The sequence below is a fragment of the Triturus cristatus genome, chromosome 10, assembly GCF_964204655.1.
Source record: "Triturus cristatus chromosome 10, aTriCri1.1, whole genome shotgun sequence".
NCBI lineage: Eukaryota > Metazoa > Chordata > Amphibia > Caudata > Salamandridae > Triturus > Triturus cristatus.
This window is the reverse complement of record NC_140593.1, coordinates 1,119,785,547-1,119,806,811: the sequence shown is the minus strand read 5'-3', so window position 1 is coordinate 1,119,806,811 and position 21,265 is coordinate 1,119,785,547. Positions and strand designations below refer to the sequence as shown.

At 52.0% G+C, this 21,265-nt stretch overlaps 1 protein-coding gene across 1 annotated transcript in view; it reads right to left on the bottom strand.

Annotated features, from left to right (window-relative positions):
- Positions 1 to 21,265, bottom strand: part of LOC146796670 (uncharacterized) — a 440,337-nt gene that overhangs the window by 52,501 nt on the left and 366,571 nt on the right. The gene's annotated exons all lie outside the window — the stretch shown is intronic.

The following is a 21,265-nucleotide window of genomic DNA, read 5'->3' as shown; positions in this document are numbered from 1 at the left end:
CCAGCGACATCGAGCCGAGGCCGCCCAGCGACATCGAGCCGAGGCCGCCCAGCGACATCGAGCCGAGACCGCCCAGCGACATCGAGTCGAGGCCGCCCAGCGACATCGAGTCGAGGCCGCCCAGCGACATCGATCCGGAGCCGCCTCACGGCGTCGAGCGGAGCCGATCATCGGGAAAAAGGGCAGTAAGTGGTAGAGGGGGCGTCTAAGGCCCTGTGGAGCCCTAAAAGACCATTCTAGAGGCTAGAGGGGTGTTAGAACCAGCCTGGGAGTGCCAGGGGTGAACTGAGACTGGTACAGTGACCTACATAAAGAGCTGTGTAGTTTGGAGGGCCAGTTCTTTAGATTACTCTTGTTCTGCCTCAGCTTAGGCCCCAGCCTTGACCAATCTAGGTGGGGCACCCCCATGCCATCCAAGTGTCCTTAAGTTGTGTATGGGCAAAGTAAGACCAAGTGACCTCATGTAAATGATTTGAATTGTCACTGTCATTGACTGTTTTACCTTATTTATTGGAAGTGCTTTATTTATTGTCATCCACTAAGTTATTCCTGCACTATATTTATTGTCTGACTGTATTTATTTGCCATCTGTATTTATTGCACCCTATTTATTCCTTGCTTATTTATGACCTGAACTTATTTATTGAAATTCCAATGTAGTATTATTTATTTGACCTGCTCCTTTAAGGAAAATCTTATGGTCTTGTATTTATGTAATGAAACCTGCAACTAAGAGAAAATAAGATAAAGACATATATATTTTCAACTTGACTTGCATTATTTTTTACGGTGTAGTGTCGTTTTTGGAACGGATGAACGCATGGTTATTGTGTGGGTGTGACGTACGCTTAACACTGTGCCTGACCCCCAACCGCTCGAGCCAAGCTACCATTGTGCTGGGAACCTGGTGACTGCTAACCCGGTTGCCCGGTTTCCAACAGAGCAGCAAGATAACCTTTCAAGGTGCCCAGGGCAGAGCCCTGCCGGGCCAAAGAAAGAAGAAAGAGGAGAACCTCAGAAAAAGGGGAGGAGAGGGGATCCACAGCCTTTGCTGTGCACCATGCTACAAATTTGTTCCACCGGCAGGCGTATACCGTCTTTGTGGAGGGACGCCTGGCTATCACAGACTTAAGGAGGCAAGTCAAATGGCATCAACTGCCGCCGCTCAATCTCCACGCATGGAGGTGGAGGCTGGACAGGTTCGGGTGGAGGACCGTCCCCGGCTCCTGAAGGGGCAGACGTATCGGAGGATCGGTCAACATACTGAGTAGCTCGGGATACCAGTACCTTCGTGCCCAATCCGGAGCCACCAAGATGACTTGGGCCCGGTCGCGCTTGATCTTCTTCAGCACTCTGGGCAGAAGTGGTATAGGCGGAAAGGCGTACAACAGACCGCAACTCCACTCGCGACGAAAAGCGTCGCCGAGCAAGTGCCGCCTTGGAAATTCCAACGCGCAGAACTGCTGACATTGCGCGTTCTCGTCGGTGGCGAATACATCTAACCAAGGCTCTCCCCACTGCTGAAAGAGACCTTGCGCCACCTCGGAGTTCAGACGCCATTCGTGATCCATCATGCACCGGCGGCTGAGTTCGTCTGGTCTGGCGTTCAGAGAGCCCGCCAGATGTTGAACCTCCAGGGTGACGCCCTGGTGTTCCAGCCATGTCCAGAGGCGCAGAGCCTCCTGACAAAGGGTCCACAACCCCACCCCGCCCTGTTTGTTGCAATACGACATGGCGGTGGTGTTGTCCGTGAACACCTGCACGACACTTCCCCGGACAGAGGGAAGGAAGGCTTTCAGTGCAAGTCGGATCGCTCGCAGCTCCAACAAGTTAATGTGGAGGCGAGACTCCGCCGGAGACCAGAGGCCTCTGATCTCCGCCTCTCCCATATGGCCACCCCATCCCAGCAGGGACGCATCCGTCACTACGACATGCTCCGGTAGGGTTAGGGAGAGGCTCTTGCCCGTGACCCAATCGCAGTCAGTGAGCCACCACTGCAACTGCTGTGCAGTGCCCTCCGAGATCAAGACATGGTCGGACAGGTTGCCGTGATGCTGGGCCCACTGAAACTTCAGGTCCCACTGCAGAGCCCGCATGCGCCGCCTGGCGTGATGCACTAGTAGGATGCAGGAGGCCATCAGCCCCAGAAGCCGCAACACTAGCCTGACCGAAACCCAGGATAGAGGCCGAAAGATGGGAATCAGGGCCTGTATATCCCGGACCCGCTGCTCTGGTGGATGGACCTGGAACTGCGCCGAATCGAGAACCGCTCCGATGAAGAGGAGCTTCTGAGAGGGGCTCAGGTGTGACTTCGGCACGTTGATGGAAAACCCCAGCAAATGCAGGAGATCCGCCGTAGTCTGGAGGTGGGAGACGACTGCCTGGGGCGAGCCCGCCTTCAACAACCAGTCGTCGAGATAGGGGAAGACTGGAACCCCTGATCTGCGCAGATGAGCTGCGACCACCGCCATCACTTTCGTGAACACCCGAGGGGCAATGGTAAGGCCGAAGGGGAGCACGGTGAACTGAAAGTGCTCCTGACCCACCGTGAACCGCAGGTAACGCCGGTGGGCCGGCAGGACGGGGATGTGGAAATATGCATCCTGCAAGTCCAACGCTACCATCCAGTCTCCAGGTTCTAGGGCAGCTAGAACCTGAGCCAAAGTCAACATTTTGAACCGTTCCTTCCGGAGGAAGGCATTGACATTCCGGAGGTCCAAGATAGGGCGTAGGCCCCCTTTGCCCTTCTTGGGAACCAGAAAGTAGTGGGAATAACAACCACGACCTACTTCTGGGCGCGGAACGCGCTCGACGGCCCCCTTGGCCAAGAGGGCCGAAACTTCCTCATGGAGAAGATTCAAATGATCCCCCGAGATACGGTGGTGCTGCGGTGGCATGGCTGGAGGGGTCGTCTCGAAGGGGAGGGAGTAGCCCCTTTGGACGATTTGCAGCACCCACCTGTCCGACGTGATGGAACGCCAGTGGAGCAGGTGATGGCGAACTCTGCCGCCCACTGGCGTGGAATGGGCCTGAAAGCTCGGACTAGGAAGGCTTTGAGGCGGATGCTGCCGGGGTGGATGTGGACTGACCGCGTCTTCCTCCGGTACCGCCTCGGCGGAAACCACGTCCGCGACCGCGTGCAGGCTGGTTCTGCGGCCGGTGGCTAGGCGGACGTGAGGAGGTGCCCCTTCCTTGGCAACCGAAAGGAGCGAAAAGCGGAAGTTTGTGGCCGCGGGGCCGAGAGGCCCAAGGATGTGGCCGTAGCCCGGGAGTCCTTGAAGCGAGCCAGCGCACTGTCCGCTTTGTCACCAAAAAGGCGAGTGCCATCAAAAGGCATGTCCATGAGGGTGCTCTGGACATCCCCTGAAAAAGACGTGGACCGCAGCCAGGCGTGACGTCGAAGCGCCACCGTGGTAGAAATCGCCCTACCCAGCGAGTCCGTAGTGTCGAGTCCACATCGGATTGCATGGCGCGCTGCATCTCTCCCATCGGCCAGGGCTGAGGAAAGCCGCACCCGGGCCTCCTCCGGGCACAGTGGCAGCACGTCCTCCACCGCATCCCACAGAGAGTGGGAATAACGGTCCAAGAGACAGGCGGTGTTCAAAGACCGCAGGTCCAAACTGAGCGAAGAGAACAGCTTCTTACCAAACTGTTCCAGTCTCTTGGAATCCCGGTCCGGAGGAGCGGACGGGAAGGAGGATTGGGAGGTAGAGGACTGGATAACCAGACTCTCGGGGGTGGGGTGTTGGGACAGAAAACTGGGGTCGCCCGGAGCAGGGCGGTGGCGCCTGGCAACGTTCCTATCCACAGGAGGGACTGTGGAGGGCTTGGACCAGGTGCCCTGCAGAACGTCAGTGAGGGCCTCATTGAATGGCAGCAGAGGCTCAGTGGAGCATGCGGCAGACTGAAGCACCTCAGTGAGGATGTTAGTCCTCACAGCCACGGCAGGCAGCTCAAGCCCAAGGGCTTCGGCCGCCTTGCGCAGCACCACAGAAAAAGCTGCACCGTCCTCCGAAGCCACAGTCGGAGGAGAGATGAATCCAGTGTCCGGAGAGGTATCCAACCCACTGGCCTCCCCCAGTTCATCTGCCCAGTCCTGTGCAAGTTGGCTCTGAAGGGCCATAGGATCATCAGACCCCTCCCAGTCACCCCCGTCATCCGATTCCTGGTAAACAGGAGGAATGATCGGAGCCGGTTGATAGACACTATGTGTCTCTAGCGGCGTCGGATGCGGCGCCGCATCGGCGTCGGGACCGGACAGGGGCTGAACCGGGGATCGACGTCGACCGGAGCCGGCGTCGGGGGTGGTATCGGCACCGGCGGAGGAGGCGTAACGAGGTCGACCGGCGTCGACGGGGACCCAGGCTCGGGCCCCTCGGGGACCTGCGGCGCAGTGGCCGGAGCCGCCAGCATGCGAGGTCGCCCAGTCGAGTCCGCGGGGCCCGAAGGCGCGCCAGCGGGCGTCGACGGCGGGGCCAGGCTCCTCATGGCCGAGAGGAAGGCTCTGACCTCCGCCGGCATCGCGTCAGTCCCAGGGACAGTCGGGTATGGGGACTTGCGCGGCTCCTGCGGAGCCGCGGGGGTGGAACCACCCGGACCCTCGGCCGAGTCACGCGACCGGCGAGGGGAGTCCGAAGAGCGGTGTCGCTTCTTGGAGTGCCTCGACTTACCCGAAGACTTCGAGCCAGACGAGTGACGATGTCGAGTGCGGCTCCGCAACCGATCCTTGGACCTCCTCCTGGACCGGGATCGAGAGCGACGCGGAGCCGAGTGGCGAAGCTCGAGAAGCTTGCGGGACCGCTCCCGCCTAGCTTTCGAGGTCAGGGCCATACAATCGGAGCACGACGCCGCGTCGTGGTCGAGGCCCAGCAGTACAGGCACCGGCGGTGATGATCGGTCACCGACATCAGTCGGTGAAAGTCGTCGCAGGCCTTGAAACCAGGCATCCTACCGGCACCAGAGTCGAGAATTGACCAAAAAGAGTCAAAAAAGTTAGTAAAAAATTGACTAAAGGGGTAGCTCTCCCGGATCTGCGCTTACTGGCGCGGAAAAAAGAAGAACTGACGTCAGCGCGCGAGGGCGGCGTCTAAGTACCCCGACGACATCATCCCGGCGCACGATGCCGACGACGGACGCGGAGCCGCAGACGACGCCTAGCGACGCGCAATGGGTATTGCTGACGAAAAATCTTCCGGATCCAGTCTGACGCCTGGGGATATTCTAAGGTGAGGAATCTAACTAACGTGTTTCTTTCAGATGCAGTATGTCCACGTGCTGGATACGGGGCGACAACTCATAAAATGGTTTGCGGAATCTATCCGAGAGCACACTATCATCGATTTAACACCCTTGCATAACAAATGGGAGGTGGACCTCGCACGACCCTGCAAACCCAAAGAGTAGGGAAACTTGCTGGAAAGCCCTAGACAAATTCCCAGAAAAGCAAGGTTTAGGCTGATTTAATTCTATATAGTCCATAGGGCCTATCTGTCCCCAAATAAAATCAACAGGTTCTTTAACAGGGTGGATGCTTGATGTCTGTGTTGCAAAATGATAGATGCCGACCTTTTACATATGTTATGGTCTTGGCCTAGACTGCAAAGCTATTGGTTTGGTGTGATTCAATTATTAAACAAAAGTACAGATAGGACACTGCCGAAAACATGGGCAGCTTGCATAACAGGAATATTTCCCAGAAATAAGAAATACAAGGCCTCCACCTGATGTTTTATGTCTCGCCTACGCAGCGCGCAAGCACTGCTTTGGAGTGACCTTTTGGAATCATTCCGTACTTTTTTGGAAACTTGTGCATGTACTGCACTGTTTCCAATGAGTACTCGTGCATGTACAGCGTTTACCTTGCAGGTGCGAGCAGCGGCGCCATCTGTTTGCAATTATCGCACCTGTCGCTGCTTGCTCCCGTAAGGTAAACGCTGTAGATGGACGGAGCCTGGAAGCCGTGACCCCATTCCGTACAGTGGCGTTTCTGGCCGCACTCCACTCAAACCCCCTTGGGTTTGCCTAGAAGCACGTAAACGTACCCATTAAGTCAGAGTGCGCGTTGCTTTAACTTTCTTGGCCGCGCTTGTCTTTCAGCGCTTGTTTTAAATTGAAATGATAGTGTGAAAGCATCTAGAGGGTGCCGTGGTTGGCTGCTCAGTATTTTTCTGTCTTTAATTTAAATCGAAAATGTTTAAACATCGATACGTTGAAAACTTTTTAAATGTGCCGTTAATCTCTAGCCGTGAAATGTCAAACGCCCAGTATCGTGAAACAAGGCTGCCAGTTGGATTTTATTTTACAAATATTGTAATAGTCAATTGAGTACCACATGCACGGTTAAAGTTAACATATTGCACGCGCCCTTGGTCTGTTGATATTGCTAAAATAAATAGGTGAAGTGTTTCCCCTTGCGGAAAGAGGAGGTTAGGTGTTGATGTGGCCCAAAATCTAATGAGTTGTTTCCAGCTGCGGTACATACCTCAAGAACTGCACGTTAGATAGTTGGTGTTTATGCACTGATGCCCCCAGCTGAGTGAAATGCAAACCTGTGTAAAAGTCATTTGTCTGAAACGTAGCTACAGAAATGACGTATGAATGGGGCAGAGTGCCAGCTCCTTTAAGTACAGATGGCTTGTCTGTCGTGGGGCTGTTTGGGCAGGCAAGGAAGCATGGGAAAGAAACCCCTCCCCACACCTCTGGATGACAAAAGCCCTCCCCTATCCTGAACCCCACCCGTATGCAGCAGACCCAGAAGGGGGTGGCCGCTCTGATGGTTTGTTTCATTGGTGAGAAGCACCATACAAAATGTCACCCTCAATGTCTTCTTGTATTCTTTATTGTGTAAAACTAATATAAAATCTGTGTAAAACTAATATAAAATCTAACAGGTGAGGGAGGGTTCAACCTCTGCAGAGCTTGGCGATCCAGACGTGTTTCTGTTTAATGTTGCGAGCCCATGGGCCACACGCGGAACACATTTGGAATGAAGCAAAGTTGGATACATTTACTTGTCTTCCGTACAAGTCTTTGACTGAGACATTACTCGTTCTGTACAATGCCGGTACACAAAACTACACAGCAAGGTTCATGACAATCCTATTCTTTTTCCCCCATACTTTATCACTTTCAACACTGGTACAAGACTGATCACCTTTACAAACAAAATGTATGAATACAAAAACCAATTGAAACAGGTATATGCTATTATTCACTGTCCTCCTATACTGTAAAATGGAAATCGGGTGGGGGAGAGGAACTGTGGGAAGGGAGTGGGGAACATCATTGCGGTTGGCGCTCACCTTCTATGCCCCAGAATGACTAGACTTTTGCTAGATCATCTGACACAATAGAACCTTGGTTCTAGGAGCCCGACATTCACGATAATGTAAAGCATGAGTAAAAACGTATTCGGTCCCAAAGGCAAGACCAATTGGCTATGCCAATGCTGGTTAGACTTGGGGCTAGTGGTGGCCAAACAGCTTGTCACGTGCCGATGGAAAGCAACTGACCCCCCTTAACTTACTGCCTGGGCTCATTCAATGCTAAATTGGGCCAAAGCAGAGGCCGGCTCACTGTTGAGAGAAAGCACGTTGGGGCTTTGCAAGTATCCTATTTCAGCAGCCTGGAATGTGATTGTGACAGCGCCTCAAGTAGCATTGACTCCGGATGACCCTCCGGCTGCTTCTGGCAGCAACTAATCCAGTCCATATACAGGACGTATGGTGAATTGTTAATAATATGGTCTGAAATGCATATAGTACATAACATACAACGGATCAGTATTGAATATGCTACTTACCAGTATGCATCTGTTCTTGGCATGTAGGGCTGCTGACATTCATATCTGTGCATAGATCGCCGCCTAGTGTTGGGTCCGGATGTTTGCACGTTGTTGTCCTGGAAGAGTCTTCGAAGTATCCTTGGATAGGTGACTCCTCCCCTGGACTACAGTGCGCATGGGCATCCTCTCCATCCTCAGATTGTTTTTCGCCATTGTGGCAGTGATGGAGTAGATACAGAAAGTGATGACCATGCTTGCAGTAATTCTGAGAGCTGCAGCTGCGACAGGCGCCGGGGAGGAGGGAGGGCGATATGAATGTCAGCAGCCCTACATGCCAAGAACAGATGCATACTGGTAAGTAGCATATTCAGTTCGAGGCATGTGGGCTGCTGAATTCATATCTGTGCATAGAATACATAGCAGTGCCCTCTATTAGCGGCGGCTACCCGTGCCAGCTGCAGCGGTCTGAAAAAGTGTTTTGAGAACAGCCTGTCCTACAGCTGCCTGCTGTTTTGACTGCACATCTACGCAATAGTGTTTTGTAAATGTGTGTGTAGTGGACCATGTGGCTGCTCTGCATATATCATGCAGGGGAATATTTCCTAGGAAGGCCATGGAAGCCCCCAACTTACGTGTTGAGTGGGCTCGTGGTGGAATAGTTAATGTGCGTTTTGCCTTTTGATAACAGATTTGAATACACTTAACTATCCATCTGGCTATCCCTGCTTTGGAGATGGCGTTACCTTTGTGGTGTGGGGCAAAGGCAACGAACAGTTGTTTTGTCTTCCTGAATGGTTTAGTCCTGTCGATGTAGTACATGAGGGCCCTCCGTACATCTAGTGTATGTAGTGCCCTTTCTGCAACAGTTTGTGGGTTTTGGAAGAAAACGGGCAGTTCAATAGTCTGGTTCATGTGGAACTGCGATATTACCTTGGGCATGAACTTGGGGTTGGTACGTAGTACGACCCTGTTAGCGTGAACCTGAATAAATGGCTCTTGAACGGTTAGTGCCTGGAGTTCACTAACTCTTCTGAGGGAAGTGATCGCTACTAGGAAGGCCACTTTCCAGGTAAGGAATTGAATCTCGCATGAGTGTAGAGGTTCAAAGGGTGGACCCATCAGGCGTGTGAGGACCAAGTTAAGGTTCCACATTGGAGCCGGTGGGTGACTAGGTGGAATGACTCGTTTGAGCCCTTCCAAGAATGCTTTGATGGCAGGCACTCTGAATAGAGAGAGGTGCTGCCTGGTTTGCAGATAGGCTGATATTGCGGTCAAATGGACACGTATAGAGGTGTACGCCAGATTGCATCGATATAGGTGTAAGAGATAACAGATGATGTTTTGGATGGATGCGTCCAGCGGGTTCATGTCATTATTACCGCAATAAATGACGAACCTTTTCCATTTGGCTGCATAGCAAGCTCTGGTAGTGGGTCTCCTGGCCTCCTTGATGATGTCCATACAGTCAGGTGGCAGGTTGAGATAGCCAAACTCTAGGACTTCAGGAGCCAGATCGCCAGATTCAGCTGTTGCGGATCTGGGTGCTGAACCTCTCCATGGTTCTGCGTCAAATGCGCGGGTTTGATCCGCAGCCTTTGATGCGGCACCACGGAAAGTTCGAGGAAGGTGGTGTACCACGGCTGGCGTGCCCACGTGGGAGCAACTAGGACGAGTGTCAGGGAGTGTTGTCGGAGTTTGCGGGCCACTAGCGGTATCAATGGCGCTGGGGGAAAAGCGTACGCAAATCTGCCGGACCAGTTCATCCATATCGCATTGCCCTGCGACTGCGGATGTGGGAATCTGGCGGCGAAGCTTGGGCATTTTGCGTTTTCGCTTGTCGCGAATAGGTCTATCTCCGGATGACCCCACTGCTGGAAGTACGGTTGGAGTACTGATGGGTGTAACTCCCACTCGTGCATTTGGTGGCTGTGTCTGCTGAGCAGATCCGCCATCTGGTTGTCCTTGCCAGGGAGGTGTTCCGCCATGAGGAACATGTTCCTTTGAATGGCCCACTTCCACATGCTCTGAGCCAGATGAGACAACTGTGGAGAGTGTGTGCCTCCCTGTTTCTGTATGTAGTACATTGCGGTCATGTTGTCCGTCCGGATCAACACGACCTTGTTGCATAGATGTACTTTGAATGCCTTCATGGCTAGGAAGATTGCCATCAATTCCAGAAGGTTGATGTGCAACTTCTTTTGTTGTGTTGTCCATAGTCCTTGCACTGTGTAGTGGAGTACATGAGCTCCCCATCCCTGGAGAGACGCGTCCGCTGTCAGTACTATTTGTGGGACAGGCTCTTGGAACGGTCGGCCCTTGCAAAGGTTTTGTGGATTCCACCAATGCAGAGAGTTGTATGCCCGACCGCTCACCAACACTAGGTCCCTTAACTGTCCGTGAGCCTGATTCCACTGACGTGCTAGGCACTCCTGAAGTGGGCGCATATGTAATCTCGCGTGCGGGACTATGAAGATGCAGGAGGCCATCATGCCTATCAACTGCATGAACACTCGCGCTGGAAGTGAGTGATTGGGTTTGAATTTGGAGATCAGCAGTTGTATGCTGTCGATCCTCACTAAATTTGGCTGAGCTGTGGCCGCCAGAGTGTCTATAGTCGCACCTAGGTACTGTTGTACGTGTGCGGGCTGGAGATGGGACTTTGGATAATTCAGTGAGAATCCCAGACTGTGAAGAAGGTGAATGGTGCGGGACATGTGGCTTGCACATTGCTGGGCTGACTTCGCTTGAACGAGCCAGTCGTCTAGGTAGGGGTAGACGTGTATATGCTGCCTCCGTAGATGTGCTGCCACCGTAGCTAGGCACTTCGTGAAAACCCTGGGCGCTGTTGCCACGCCGAAGGGAAGGACTTTGAACTGATAGTGCTGCCCCTGAACAGTGAACCTGAGGTATTTTTTGTGTGAGGGGTGGATGGGTATGTGAAAGTACGCATCCTTGAGGTCCAGTGTGGCTAGGAAGTCTCCCTGCTTGAGAAGCGGAAGGACTTGCTGTAGAGTGAGCATATGAAAGTGCTCTGAAAGAATGTACTGGTTCAGGGGTCTCAGGTCCAATATAGGTCTGAGCGACCCGTCCTTTTTTGGAATTAAGAAGTAGAGGGAGTACACTCCCGCACCCTGCTCGTGGATGGGTACGACCTCTATAGCGCCTTTTAGAAGCATACTTTGCACTTCTTGCTGTAAGAGCGTTAAGTGCTCTGAGGACATAGGACGGCTTCTTGGTGGTATTGTGGGTGGAGTGGAGGTTAACTCCAGACAGTAACCGTATTTTATAATATCTTTGACCCACCTGTCCGTGGTGATGGAAGTCCACGTGGACAGGAACCTTTGTAGCCTTCCCCCGACAGGTGTTATGTGGTCGGGAGGAAGGGAGAGGGCGTCACTGCTTGTTCTTGGGGGAGGACCTGGTGTTGCCGTAGCCGCGTCCTCTGCCCTTTGTGCTGGAGCCACGATATCCACCTCGGGTGTTCTTATCATAGGTGGTCTGTGTATTGCCTTTGTTATATGTGTGTTGTGACCCCTGTCCTCTACCTGCTCCCTTGTTTCCGGGGCGACGAAAGGAGCCGCTCCGAAAGGACTGAGTTTGTAGTGCGCCCATGGACTTTGCAGTGTCCGTATCCTTTTTTATCTTTTCGAGGGTGGTGTCAACCTCTGGCCCGAATAAATAGTCGGGGTTGACGGGCTGGTTCAGTATATTGTTTTGTACCTCAGGCTTGAATCCTGAGATCCGTAGCCAGGCATGTCGTCGCAACATGACGCTTGTGTTTATGGCTCTGGCAGCCGTGTCTGCAACATCTTGTGCGCATTTGATGGAAGCGTTCGTTAGTAGCTGTCCTTCTCTGATGAGCATTTCTGCGCCTTCCTTGAACTGGTCAGGGAGATGTTGGAATATTTGCTCAAGTGTGTCATAGTGCGCTCTATCATAGCGAGCAAGGAGCGCCTGAGTGTTGGCTATGCGCCATATGTTGGCAGCTTGGGCGGCAACTCGCTTGCCAGAGGTTTCTAACACCTTGGACTCTTTGTCCGGGGGAGGAGCGTCACCTGTTGTTTGCGAGTGTGCCCTCTTGCGTGCATTCGCTACGACGATGGAGTCGAGTGGTAATTGTCCTCTGATGTAAGTAGGATCCCCAGGTGCTGATCTGTATTTTTTATCAATCCTGGGGTTTATCACTCGTGCCCTGGTGGGTTCTTTGAAAATGTCCTTGGCTGGTTTGAGGACCCCCTTCAACATTGGCAGAGTCTTTACATGTCTTTCTGAGGATGCAAAGGTGTCCATTAGAAAGTCATCTTCGATGGTATCAGAGTGAAGCTGCACCCCATGGTTATTGGCAGCACGTTCGATAAGAGCATTGAACGCTGCAGTATCCTCCGTAGGAGATGTCTTTGCCCCATAGAGTTGTGGATCCTGTGCATCGAGAGGTGCACTGGGGTCTGCAGGGTCGCCCCAAGTTTGATCAGGGTCCTGCTGGTCATCAGGGTCCGTGTCTACATGGTAGGGGACTTGGTCAGCCATGTAGTCCTCCAATGCGTCTGTATCGGAGCGTGTGGGGGAGAACCGGTGTGGATCCTGGTAGGATGAATGGAAGGGTTCATAAAGGAGAGGTTCCGATTCTGCAGGCAACTTCCTTTTTAGTGGGATCCTGAAAGGGTCCAATGGCGGCTCCGAAGTTATCCGTCGGTCCTGGAGAATCATTCTGCCAGTGCCGGCGTCGATGATACGTGCTGGAGACGTCTCAGCAGGTGCGACCGTAGGTTGGGTGACCCGTGTCCTGAGTTGGAACATTTTTGGGATTGTTGACGGAGGCAAGCCGAAGGTAATGTTGGTCGGCACCGAAGAGGCTGCGGGAGCTCCGACCGAACCGGAGCCCGACGTGTCCTGGAGGACAGGTGTGGTTTTGCTGCCTTGCGTCACACCAGGTCGTACTTGGGGCGCCTTCGAGGCTTTGGCACCGGCCAGGCTCGTAGAGGCGGCCGTAGATTTTTTCGGTGCCGGCGGGTCATCGAGTCGGGGTGAAGAGATCACCGTCGAAGTCTTCGATACCTGAGGCTTAGGTGTCGTCGAGGGAGCGATGTGAGACACAGCAGGCGGTACGGCCCTTGGTGTCGTCGGTGCCGGTAGCCGAGCAGGTTTGTCGGTGCCGATGGCTTTTTTCCGTTTGTCGACTCCAACGTCGCCCGCCTCAAGTTCGGCACCGAAGTCCCTCTTGGTGCGGTCGGTGCCGACGCGGTGCGCTGGCGTCGAAGGCCTCGATCCGACCAGCGCTACTTTCAGTTTCGGTTTCGGTGGAACCTGAGCAGCTTTCGGTTTTGTGATAGGGAAACCAGCCTGTTTATGTAGTAATGGCTGCCGCTGAACGTCCGAGGCCGGGCCCGAGGGCGGGGCCGAAGAACTGCGGGATGGGTCTCGGGTAAGGCCCGAAGGCGATCCCTCGACCGGAGCCATAGGCTGTGGCACTGGTGTTTGAACGGTTTGAACAGGCAGGCCTTGTTCATCATTGGAGCTACTTTCTTCGGCCCCGAAGGCCTCCTCGTCGTCTCCTACCTCGGTGTCGTCTTCACCTCTGTGGAAGAGTGACTCGTCTTCCTCATCCGATCCGGGTTCGTGTTCGGAAACGGGACTGGAGGGCAAGACTTCCAATTCCTCGACGTCCTCGGCCTCGCCGAAGATGTCTGTCGGGGCCGGTGCCGCGTGCTGCGCCTCGAGTCTCGCCGCTCGTCGATTCCGCAGAGTCTTCTTCGAGCGGAACCGGGCACAGGCCATGCATGTTGATTCGTCGTGGTCCGGCGAAAGGCATTTGTTGCACACCGGATGGACGTCGATGTGTGGGTACTTCGCATTGCATACCGGACACCTTTTGAATGGCGTCCTGGATTCCATCGTCGAAGTCGTCGATGGACAGGTAAATGCGAAAGCAGTCGGTGCTGAAAGTTAGTAAACTAACAAATTCTATCGAAACCCGATCGATAAACAGTACCGACGCGAACTAAAGGCCTTTTGGCCTCGAAAAAATATTTTCCTAACTTGAGCTAAGATAGCACATCCGAACCCAATGGCGGAAAAAAACAATCTGAGGATGGAGAGGATGCCCATGCGCACTGTAGTCCAGGGGAGGAGTCACCTATCCAAGGATACTTCGAAGACTCTTCCAGGACAACAACGTGCAAACATCCGGACCCAACACTAGGCGGCGATCTATGCACAGATATGAATTCAGCAGCCCACATGCCTCGAACACAGAAATATGACATTGTGAGTGACACAACTGGGTTTGTGTAAATGGCACTATGGTTGTAGATCGGGCTGGTTTCCCCCCTCTCCCCAGCCACCCTTGTTCTTTCCTGTTGTCCCTCTTGATTGGATGTTTCATGTTTTATCGTCATGGATCTGGTAGCTTGATCATTAACCATGACTTCACGGCATTGCCGGTTGAAGCCATTAGAAATTTACAGGTGGAATACCTTGGGGTGGGAAATAGACACTTGCACTGTGCTTGGATATCGAAGCAGTAGCGAGCCCCGAATGTTGTTATATAATTATCAATCAATCAATCAGGGGTTTGTAGAGCGCGCTACTCACCCGTGATGGTCTCAAGGCGCTGAATATTATTTATCATATTAAATGTATACTAGCATGTTGTATGGATATGGTTGAGATAGCTATTGTCCATTTATACACAGATATAATGCAACGTATAATTTGTATTTTTTACGCCAACTGGTTCTGGTAAAATACTGTGTATATCTAACATATTTCGCATATATGGGAATTCAATAAACATATTAAACAACAAAAAACAAATAGGGGGCGGCACCTAAGGAATATGCTACTTACCAGTATGCATCTGTTCCTGGCATGTAGAGCTGCAGATCTACACACTTTTGCATAGATCGCCATCTGGTGTTCGGCCCGGATGTTTGCAGTTTGTTTTTCCTCTTGGAAAGTCTTTGGAAGTCACGATGTCGGTGACTCCTCCCTTGGATTGTATTGCGCATGGGCTTCGGCTCCATCCTCAGATTGTTTTTCGCCAGCAGGGAAAGATGGAGCGTAGTAGTAACAGTGAAGAAACCCATGTGTGTTGTATCTAAATAAGATCGCCTGGAACAGATACAGGTAGCCGGGGAGGCGGGTGGGCGTGTGTAGATCTGGAGCTCTACATGCCAAGAACAGATGCATACTGGTAAGTAGCATATTCCGTTCGAGGCATATGAGCTGCAGTACACACTTTTGCATAGACTATATAGCAGTTCCCAACCTTAGCGGCGACCACCGGTATATGTTGCAGTGGTTTGAAATAGTGTTTTTAGTACAGCCCGGCCCACACTAGCTTGTTGCTTGGTTTGCACATCTACACAGTAATGTTTAGTGAAAGTGTGCGGTGTTGACCATGTAGCTGCTTTGCAGATATCATCTAATGGGATGTTCCCTAGAAAAGCCATAGAAGCCCCTATCTTTCGTGTAGAGTGGGCTTTAGGGGGAACAGATAGCGTTTGTTTTGCTTTGTGGTAGCAAATCTGGATGCATGTTACAATCCACCTAGCTATCCCTGATTTTGAAATGGGGTTGCCTTTGTGTGGTGGAGAGCAAGAGACAAATAGTTGTTTGGTCTTTCTGAAAGGTTGTGTTCTTTGGCTATAGTAAAGTAAGGCTCGTTTGACATCTAGCGTGTGTAGAGCCCTTTCTGCAACAGTTTGAGGTTGCGATAAAAATACCGGTAATTCTACCGATTGGTTTAAATGAAAAGGGGAAATGACTTTAGGTAGGAATTTTGGGTTGGTACGGAGAACAACCTTGTTCTGGTGCATTTGGAGAAAAGGTTCTTGCATGGTAAGTGCTTGTATCTCACTGACCCTTCTAAGGGAAGTGATGGCTACAAGAAAAGCTGTTTTTCATGTGAGAAATTGCAGTTCGCATTTATGCAAAGGTTCGAAGGGTGGTCCCATGAGCCTTGTGAGAACTATATTTAGGTTCCACACAGGTGAGGGTGGTACTCTGGGGGGAATTATTCGTTTTAGGCCTTCCATGAAGGCTTTAATGGCGAGCACTCTGAAAAGTGATAGGTGCTGCCTGTTTTGTAGGTAAGCGGCAATTGCTGCGAGGTGTAGCCGAATGGATGTATATGCTAGGTTACACCTTTGTAGATGGAGTAAGTAGCATATGATGTGTTGTATAGACACGTCTAGAGGATTGATTGTGTTATTATGGCAATAAACAACAAATCTTTTCCACTTGGCAGCGTAGCAGGCTCTAGTGGTAGGGCGTCAAGCTTCTCTGATGACGTTCATACAGTCAGGGGGAAGGTTAAGGTATCCGAATTCTAGGATCTCAGGAGCCAGATCGCAAGGTTGAGCTGAACTGGGTCCGGGTGCCTGATCTCTCCATGGTTCTGGGTTAGGAGGCATGGTGAGAGGTGTAGCTTTTGGTGTGGTACTACCGAGAGTTCCAGCAGTGTGGTGTACCACGGTTGTCTGGCCCATGTTGGAGCTACTAGGATCAGTGTGAGGGAATGCTGTTGTAGCTTTCGCACCACTAATGGAATTAGTGGGAGAGGTGGAAAGGTGTACGCAAATTTGCCTGACCAGTTCATCCATATCGCATTGCCTTTGGACAATGGATGTGGGTATCTGGCGGCGAAGCTTGGGCATTTTTTGTTTTCGTGGGTGGCGAGGAGGTCTATCTGCGGATGCCCCCACATCTGAAAGAACAGGTGAAGAACCTGTGGGTGAAGTTCCCACTCGTGGATCTGCTGCATCTGTCTGCTGAGCAGATCTGCCATGGTGTTTTAGACTCCTGGTACATGCTGGGCCAGGAGAAAGATTTTGTGTGGAATTGCCCATCTCCATATGCTCTGTGCTAGTTGAGAGAGCTGTGGAGAGTGTGTGCCGCCTTGTTTTTTAATGTAATACATGGCCGTCATGTTGTCTGTGCGAATGAGGACTGCCTTGCCTAAAATCTGTGTTTGAAAGGATTTTAGGGCTAGAAAGATTGCCAGTAACTCCAGATGGTTGATATGGAGTAACTTTTGTTGCGGCGTCCATGTGCCCTGCACTGTGAGGTGAAATAGATGAGCTCCCCAGCCGGAGAGCGATGCGTCTGTTCGTATCATTTGTGGAACCGGGTCCAGGAACGGTCGACCTCTGGAAAGATTTGTGGTGTTCCGCCACTGCAGAGAGCGATGGGTGCGACCGTCTACCAACACCAGATCTGTCAGTTGCCCCTGGGCCTAGTTCCATTGGCGCGCTAAGCACTCGGAGTGGACGCATCTGGAGTCTTGCGTGAGGCACTGTGAAAGTGCAAGAGGCCATCATCCCTATCAGTTGCATAAACACTCTTGCTGGAAGGGAGTGTTGAGGTATGAATCTTTGACATAAAGCCTGAATACTTGCAATCCTAGCCGGATTGGGGTAGGCTATGGCTTTTGAGGTGTCTATGGTGGCACCGAGGTATTGCTTTATGTGGGATGGTGTTAGCTGGGACTTTTGGTGGTTCACCGTGAAGCTTAGCTGGTTAAGTAGTTGGATTGTAGGGGCGGTGTGGTGTACACATTGGTTGTAGGACGTGGCTTTTATCAGCCAGTCGTCCAAATATGGGAAGACGTAAATGTGCTGTCTTCTGAGGTGTGCCGCCACAGACCCTTGGTGCCTTTGTGACCCCGAATGGGAGCACCTTGAACTGGTAGTGTTGCCCGTCCACTACAAATCTGAGGTACTTTCCGTGAGCATGGTGTACCGGAATGTGAAAGTATGCATCTTTCAAGTCCAGTGTGGTGAGGAAGTCGTTCTGGGAGAGGAGCGGAAGTACCTGCTGAAGCGTTACCATGTGAAAATGGTCTGAATGTATGTATGTGTTTAGGGGCCGGAGATCTAGAATAGGTCGTAGAGTCCCGTCTCTTTTTGGTATTAGAAAATATAGGGAGTAGACCCCTAAATTTTGCTGATTGATGGGAACTTGTTCTATATGCCTGTTTTTGTAGGAGGGAGATTACCTTCTGTTTTAGTAATGTGGAATGTTCTTGTGACATTGGGCGTTGCCAGGGTGGAATGTTTTGGGGGGGGGGGTAGTTGTCAATTCTAGGCAATACCCTGACCGAATAAATTGTGTCGCCCATTTGTCTGAGGTGATGGTCTCCCAGAACTGAAGGAAAATTTGTAGTCTGCCCCCCGACCGGAGTGGGATGGTCTGGAGGGAGCGGAGGGGGGGGGGGGGGGGGGGGGGGGGGGAGAGACGGACTCATTGGGTAGGCGGTGTGAAGGTGGACTGAGCCGGGGATTTGTAGGAAGTGGACGTGCTATCTGAGGAGTAGCCTCTAGCCGTACCCCGAAAGGAACAGCGGCGAAAGGAGCGCCTAGGGAGGGTGTGACTGCAGGGCTCCCATAGATTTTGCCGTATCAGTGTCCTCCTTCATTTTCTCGAGGGCCTCATCTACCTTTGGGCCGTGGCGCATTATGGTTTCAAATTCATCATAATGCGCTCTATCGTATCTGGCCAATAGCGCTTGGTTGTTGGCGGTACGCCATATATTAGCTGCCTGTGACGCAGTACGCTTTCCTGACGCGTCCAGTAGCTTTGACTCTTTGTCAGGTGGTGGTGCTTCGCCTGACGCCTGGGAGTTTGACCTCTTCCGTGCAGTGGCCCTTTGATATAGGCAGGATCTGTGGGGGCAGCTTTGTACTTTTTTTCTATGCGTGGGTTAATGACCCTAGCCCTGACTGGGTCCTTAAAAACCTCTGGCGAATGTTTTATCACCCCCTTGAGCATAGGTAGTATGGAGGTAGACCAATGTTCGGTATCAAAGGGGTCGAGGAGGAAATCCTCCTCTACTGGGTCAGTGTGTAGCTCTACCCCGTGATAATGTGCCACCTTCTGAAGTAGGTGGTGGAAACCTAATGAGTCTTCCGGTGGTGGAAACCTAATGAGTCTTCCGGTGGAGATGGCCTGGAAGGGCAAAGGTCATCTTGTGGGACGTCTGGAATATCTGGATTATTGTAGTTGTCCAATGGGTCTGGGGATCCTGTAGGGGTGGGGTCTTGGAGCACATCCCCTGGATCGTAATATGGGTCGCCCTGATCATCATCGTCTGGAGACGGGGTCGGAGAGCGATGAGGTGGGGGTGGAGAAGGTGGAGGGGGCGGAGGTGGAGAGGGTGGAGGAGGTGGGGGAAGGCATTCTGAAAGGGGAGGTAGCAGAGTCCTTCCTCTTTGGAGGAGGTGGCGGAGCCGGTTTGTCCAAATGTCTCTTTTTAGAAGAGAGTGCCAAATGTCCAGTTTTTGGATCCTTGGTAAGAGTTTTTTGCAAGGGATCCGGTGTAAACAGTTCCTGTGACAATGTTTGTTCCGTCGGCGCCGAAGGTTTCGGGGCCGATGACTTTTTAGGCTTGTCCGTGCCGTGCTTAGCACTGGGCTTGGGACCCTCCGTTTTCTTGGTCGGCGCAGAGGTGGGCTTCGGCGTGGAAGTGTCGGTGCCGAGGGCCTTATGGGGTTTGGTCGGTACCGAAGATGGCGTCGGTACGGAAAGGTTGGGTTTCAACACCGAGGACTTCGGTGCGGAGCTCGGTGTCGAGGTAGAGGTTGGTTTCTTTTTCGGTGCCGAAGTGTGTTTCTCGGCACCGCTGGCAGGCTGGCTCGAGCCCGAGCCGCCGGAAGGCTTACTTGGCTTCTTCACCGGGCCCGAAGGTGGGGTGTGTGAGGCAGTGTCTCTGGTCTTGCCTAGGCCCAGAGGCGAAGGCGTGACCGAAGCCTTTTTGGGTGTCGGCGCGGGTGTGGGAGGGGGTATAGTACTCACAACCCTCTGCGCCGGGGTGATGTCCTCCACATCTGAGTCGTAGGCTTCGGAAGCACTGACGAGGTCCTCTTCGGTGTGCTGCTGTCCCGGATCTTCGACGTCATCCCCGAAGATGTCGACTGGAACGGAGGTCGAGGAGAGCGCCATGTTTCGTCTGGCTCTTCGATCTCGAATAGTCTTTTTCGATCTGAAAGACTTACAGGCCGGACAGTCTCGAGCCTCGTGTGCAGGGGAGAGGCAGAGGTTGCATACCTCATGAAGATCGGTGTGGGGGAAATTGGACCCACAGAGAACACTTCTTGAAAGGAGTTCTTTCCATCAGCCGGGACCGGAGCTTGGGTAGGCCCGAAGGCCGCCGTCGACGACTGGAATCGAAGATGTGTCGAAGAGAAGGTGATTGAGGAGATCTGGATCTGAACAATACCGCGATAAGCGAGGATTCCGCTTCGATCGTCGAACTGGAAATGTTCGGAACCGGAGCACGAAGTATTACATCCGAGCCCGATGGCGGAAAAAACAATCTGAGGATGGAGCCGAAGCCCCTGCGCAATACGATCCAAGGGAGGAGTCACCGACCTCGTGACTTCCAAAGACTTTCCAAGAGGAAAAACAAACTGCAAACATCCGGGCCCAACACCAGATGGCGATCTATGCAAAAGTGTGTAATCTGCAGCTCATATGCCTCGAACACTCGTTTTGATCAGTGCCCAGTACTTACCTTAAGATGGCTTCCCTGTTCACTTGTAAACTCAGTAAATGAACTGGCCAGCACAGGGCTAGTGTTATGGGACCATGTACTGTGTCCATTTTTTGAGCACCTCGTCACGCAGCCAGCAGTGCCAGTCTACATGAGTTTGGTGCTGGGACCCTTTGCGTGGCACAATATATGTTTCAGCTCTTAGGGGCCCTCTTCAGTAACTATGCCCTAGGTACCAGGGGTACCACTTACTAGGGTCTTACAGAGGTGCTAAATGGTCTGGTCACTTGGGGATCAAGTGACAAGTTACCTGGTTTTTGGGAAAGAACACTAGCACCGGGGACCTGTTTCGCAGACACCCAGTGCACTCCAGTGACAGTTGCATCAAATCCCAGGCAAGTGGGGGGCACTTCTGCAACAAAAACAGTTTCCTCCAGTGGTATAAAAACATTAAACCCACTGAACTGCTCCTGTCAAACTCTCACCCTAACAAATACAAAGGCAGATCTTGAGCAATTTCTTGACATGATAGGGTGGCCTATCCAGAGATTAACTTTGGGAAATACACACTGTCCGTCCAGCACAATGAGGAACAGGAACCATCCTACTCAGTTGCCCCCTGTTCGGTTTCCCAGATACTCTAGCTGGAGAAACTTCATAATCCCGGTCATGCAGAAATAACCTTATGCCTCAAGATCACTCCTCCCTGAACTGGTTGTCCTAGGACCGTCATAGAAAAATCAGTTAACAGGGGATAAATATCACACACCTGGAAAAACAACCCAAACAATAGATCTTGATGCAGTCCCACAACAGGAAAACTGAAAATACATGAATAAATAGATAAAAGATGATTTAACTGAGGTGCTCCTATTAGGCTTTGCCATGAATGGTCAAGGGTAATACAGATAGACAATATAAAATATACAGTACTCTTGGTATTAAAATTGGAAACCCAGATTTCAACATCAGAGTCAAATGAATGCATACTT